Source organism: Tinamus guttatus, unplaced genomic scaffold (genome assembly GCF_059628265.1).
Source record: "Tinamus guttatus ecotype Peru unplaced genomic scaffold, ASM5962826v1 Tinamus_guttatus_pri_ptg000089l, whole genome shotgun sequence".
NCBI classification, from domain to species: domain Eukaryota; kingdom Metazoa; phylum Chordata; class Aves; order Tinamiformes; family Tinamidae; genus Tinamus; species Tinamus guttatus.
In genome coordinates, this window is record NW_028288623.1 from 2,751,045 (window position 1) to 2,757,044 (window position 6,000).

Sequence of the window (6,000 nt, forward strand, 5' to 3'; positions counted from 1 at the left end):
GCAAAAGCAGTTTGCACTCATGCAACTGGCACGGTATCATTAAACTAACTCAGAAGAAAAGGGAGATAAAGCAGTACCAAAGGATTTTCAGACGTTTCAGGTTTTATGTTGACTTCTTGTGACTTAATGAAGGATTTTTTTCCAGCACTATTTCCTAAGTATTAAAATTGGCCAGGAAAAGATATTTCATGATCAGGAACTATTCTATAGCCTCCAATATACCATCTCACACCACATGGAGGCCCTGCAGAACCAACCCATGCCTACTGCACAGCTCTCTGACTGTGATACAGCCCAGACTTCAATGTTATTTCTGTGCCAGCAACCTAAATAACTACCTGTGCTGGTAGCAAAAGAAAGATTTTAGGTTATCATCAGCCATAACCTACTTCTGGAAAAAAAAAAACCTGATTTCTATCCCATTTTTAATTTATTTTATATCTTGAATTAATCTTTCTTTCCAAAATTTGTACTAGCTTTGCAAGCTGTTCAAATCTGATCTATAGATGACAGTTGCTTACATCATTTGTCACTTTTACTTAAATATACATATATCACTTTTAATTCTCCAGCCAGATGGTACCATCCTTGAAACTTCATGGATTTACTTAAAACATTTGCTACAGCTCCTTGGAAATTCTGTGGTGGTGACTACCCAGACCTCCTATATTGAGTGCACCAGTCTCACAGAGTTTTTCTCCCTTCTAGGAGGTACTTTCTTCAACTACCTTTTATCAATGTGATAGAAAATTATCTAAGATCAATTTGATCAGGTCTTGAGTTCTTTAAAATTATTTTCCCCTGACCTTCATTGTATAGCAAGTCTAATTCTGTTTTTCTTTTTTCCTTTTTGTTATTTCCGATAAAGTACCTTCTGCTCATTCTTTGTATGCCTCCTAATACAGAAAACAGGTCACGTAAAGGCTTCATGTAACACCACCACTTTCTGAAGCATCCAATCCTTGACAGGCCCTAGCCTGCAAAAGGAGACATAGAGATGATCCGTGCTGACCTCTACATCACTAAAGAGTAACGTTCAGTTATTTTAGGCCTATATTAGACCTCAAGGCTGCCTGGGCAACGTCACAACAGGGCAGGATAGAAGTGGCAGAGCCTGCTTGTGTGTATTTCACATGTAGACTCTAAACCTGCAAAATCAAAAGCTTCAGCACTTGCATTTGCAGTTAAAGGGAGGAAAACTGGCCTGAAAGAGAGAAAAACAGAAGGGAAGATTTTGTTCATCCTTGGAAGTGACATATTTGGAAGAAAGATGACAGAGCCAGAAAACATAAGGTCCTTGGACATTTTTACACAGCAGGATATTTTTGAAGTTTGTGGTTGTTTCCTAGCATATTCCATAGTTACCTCACTTCTTCCCAAATCTGTCGCCAAATATCTTGATCATGAGCTCACTACAGCAGCTACTGAATTTACTGACTTCCTTGCCTAATTACTGAGGGAGGAATTGTTCAATAACGCCACATCACAAGGGAGTTCAGCATGAAATACAGAGTCTCTAAGTTTCTTTTACATTTCCTTCTCTTTCCTTGGGAAAGATAGGAGGGAAAACACGAGCATCAGGCCCGTTTGAGCCCCCTGTACTACTGCAAATGAACAGCCAATGTGGTACAAAGTGCTCTATACTGCAGAAGTTGTTAGCACCGTTGCTCCCGGGCCCTCGTCCCTTCAGGCATGCTCCTTGCACATGCTGGAGTTTACTCCCAGGCTCCAGGATGCCAGACCATTTTGTGTATGGCTTCCAAGATACTATGAATGTTATCTCTGCAGCTTGGCACTGCAAGTGTATTTTGTATTCTGAATTGCTCTGTGCCATACAAGTTTCTGAGACTGAGCTGCAGGCCAGACACCTTCAGTTGATCTGTCTGTGGCCACCTGAATATTGAGGAGCTGCTGAATAGCCATTTTTTTTCCCCCAAGTTTCTCAAAGTCCGGAGGGCTTTGCCTAAGCAAGGAGAAAGGAGCAACCTTCTTCCTTCACAAAGTCAACCCAACCACTGCAGCAGCGTGAAGCTAAGTGCTGAAGCAGTTCCCCTCAGCCTGGGGCTGTGGTGACTCACAAGCAGGGATACAACATATAGAGCCTCGCACTGCCCTTTTGCCCATGCGCCCATGTTGGGCCACAGCAGGTCAGACTGCAGCAGGCCTCTGCAAGTCCTCTCATCATGTTCAGCCAATGTACTTCAAATTGTACGTGACACTGAAGAACTCTGGCATGCATGGAGCCCTGCCTGGTACAACATGCTCAATAAAGCCATTTTCCACTCAAATCCTATCTCCTTCCTGGGTACCTGCTGTATCTACACAGACTGTTTTGATTGCAAAATAGCTTGACTTCTTGTCTTTACATCTCTTGTTACTAAACTGTTTGGAAACCTCACTTCATTTCCAGACTGAAGGCCTTTATGGTAGAGATTAAACATAAATGCGTATTAACACTGTTCTTAAGCTAAACTAGCTCTTCTGTGAACCTGACATTCATTCACAGCACCTTTTAATCCATTCAGCCTTAGTGCCACCCAGCAAGCCAAGCTGCCTCGGTTTCTTCTCATCATTCAATAGGCTCTTCTTTCCTTGGTTATCTTGCTTCCACTCTGGAGGAAGCCACGAGCATCATCCTCTGCCCCATACTGTGGTATTCCAGGCCATTTTTACTGCTTAGAAATCACCCTGTACTGCTGCCTAGCATCGCAACTCATCTTTCCACTCATGGTGCCTCCTCAGTCTGCACTATCAAGAGGTCTTCTTTTTTTATGCCAAGTTCTTCAGAAGTACTAACCAAGACCAGCATAACGCCCAAACTAAAACAAATGAAGCCTCCCCCTATACACTTTCCTAGTGCTTCCTCTTCTTTAACTAGTTCCTTAGAGCTCTTCCCCAATTGCAAAATTTTCCATGTGATACTATAAGGCTTTCCTGAAGTCCAAGTTAATTAAATCTATGGTGTTTCTCTTAATTGAAGATCTTTCATTTTATCAAAGATAACAGATCAGTACAGCAGGACGTACCTTTGGAGTACGTTCCTTTTCTATTCCATTTTATTGTTCTGCCTTAATTCCTTCCTTCAGAATCTGTTCTAAAGCTTTGCACACTGTTGAGTCAGACTAATGGCCCTATTGTTGCCTGGATTGATCTTAATGCCACTCCTGACCCTTCTTTAGTACAGGTAGAATATCTGCTAGAAGAATAACTGATAGTCCTGTTTATCTGCATGATTTGAAACAGTCTAGTGGCCTGACCATGGCCCATTCCCCACAGGCACTGAAACAGGTTGTTTGCTAGGATCTGACTATCTAACAATTATGCTAATAGCACAGCAAGCTGCAGGCTTTCCAAGGCTTATCGTTTGATCAAAGCAAGCAGTTTCCACTCACCAAAAAAATGTCTAACCCATGCTCCAAAGTCTGGACAACTACACCTTTTCAGAGAAAAGTTGCCTGAATTTTACTTTTAATGTGGAGAAAATGAGTATGTTCCTCAGTTTTGTAATTAAAAAGTGTTTTGGTTGACTTGAAAAGAAACAAAATTATGTATTGTTTCTTTTCATTTGAACTATTTAATATCAATTGTAGATACTCTCACTTCTCATTTTCTGTTTTATTGATCTTTAAGATAAGATGATGTGTTGGGTACCTCAGCAATGATTCTCTTAGCAGTAATATCCCTATACCCAAAGTCCTGATGTTCACTACGTATATGTACAAAGGAATTGCCATAGACATTTGACAAGATAAAGAAGTTTCTCCCTACCAGGGATATGAATTTAATCTCCTTTAGTAGCGACTAAAACACCTGAGTCAGTTACCAAAAAGTAACAACAGGCATTTTTCTTTCTAGTCCAAAGGGAGAGGCACAACAGGACAGAGCTAAGGATCTTTGAGAATTTCATATATGTAAGTACTAAGAGAGGAATGGCACCAAAGACTCCAGACTTGTCATGTACAACAACTCCAGTGAGTGCCTCCTTTCCCTGGAGGAATTAAAACTCTGGATAGTGAGCTCTTAACAGCCTCTGTGGCCCATTCACCCCTTTCTTATTTGCTGAGACAGACCTAACAGCATCCACAGTGAACTGATACTGCTGAATTCACAGGTAGTGAAGAGAACATTATGTGAAATACTCTCCTTGTTTTACCTGTGCAAAATATGTATTTGGCAAGTAGATGTGCCGCCATCTTGTATAAGTAAAGTATATTCTGCTTGTATGTCAAAGCTACCAAAATTGCATACCGAGCATAAACTTCCCTATAACTTGAGAAATTCACATCTCAACTTCGTGTTCCTGCCTGGTAGGCTCATGCTCTTTGGTATGTAGCTTTCAGTATCTGTGTGAACAGCTCTGTGTAATCAAATAACTATTTGTGATGTTTAATGTTCCTCTAGGGCTTTCTCTATTCCATTGTATGGGATGAATGTTTCCAGGCATAAGTATGCATTCAAAACTTCATTTTAGAAAGAAGTCATATATTTCAGGGTAGCCACCAAACAAGTAGAGCAAGAAAACAGTGCCAAATATACAGGAGGAAATAGACCAGACTTAAAAATCACACATTAGGCATTGTTTCAGAGGAAAAAAAAAATGAAGAATGGTAGGTTTTAAGAAGTCCTTGTTGAAATCCTTACAGCTAAGAAAGTGGGCAAATCTGTATTTTACTCACTTCTCAAAAAGAAAAAAAAATGTAATGCTCCCCACGAGCTTTTTCAATAAAACCTTTCTTTGTCGTGTCTTAAAACTTTTCAAAGGCTTATGAATTTTCCACATAGAGTTGCAATTGGGGAGAAATAAATTTGTGTCTGTGACTTTTACCATCTTTATTTCACCCCATAACTTCTGAGATTTAAAGTAGTCAATAATTTAAAATTGAAAAATAAGGTTAAAACCTGTAAGAAACATGATTGCCTCAAGGGATTAGGATCCATGGTACAGAACCAAAAGCATAGAAACACCTCTGCACAAGCTCAGTTCAATGGCAGTCTGGCAACTGAAGAGCAAGTACTTGTATTATTCTCACAGGTACCAACCTTCTGACTGCCGATTTAAGCTGAAGCACAGGGATTACATAGCACATACAGTACATATATAGCCCATCCAGGGGCTAGCATTATGCATAGGAAAAGGAGATTGGAAAGAGGTATTCAAATAGTGGCCAGTTCTGCCAAAACCTGGTACTCCAAGTACACTGAGACACAGTAATCGGTAAATAAGACTAATTTTGTAATTAATATTTGCTGGATTTTGCACTTACATTTCTTTCACCCCAGTCTCCTTGGTGGAGATGGCCAAGGAAGCTTTGCTTAGTTCTAGAGTGGTTTTACGTGAGGATTAGGCATCCAAGCTCAAGAATAAACCAGGACAGATTGAAGATTCTACAATGTTAAAATTATTAGGCTATAACTTGAAGACTTTGCATCCTATAAAAAAAGTCTGCCATCATATTCACAGATTGGGAGGTTTGAAGCAAAATGATATCTATTATTGTTGTGGATCATGCATTATTGTGTTCTAAGTAAAAATAAAAACTGAAAGGATTTGCTAATATCCGGAGAGGCTTTGTTCATTTTTGGGCAAAGCATATGTAGATAGACACCTTCAAACTAAAGAGCACTCAGGAAAGAGATGTGAGAAAGATGAGACACCCAAAGCCTATAACCTCTCATAAAGAATTGTAAAAACAGATGTCTAAGAATTGCAATTAGAGGTAATAACCTCTCTTTTTAAAGAAGAGACGACTGAGTGGGAACCGTTTTTAAATACGTAAAAGGCACTTCTTCAAATTAAAGAGAATAATCACATCCTTGGAAAGAACAGGAAACAATGAGTCTGAACTACAAAAGAGAGTTTCCAAGTCAGACATTGGAAGTAAATTTGCAGTGATAAGCTTGGTACAGCCCAGCACCAGAGTGCCTGAGTAGGCTGCAGATTCCTTGTACTAGGGTTCTTCACAGACAAGACAGGTTCATGTCAGGACTGATGTAAACATA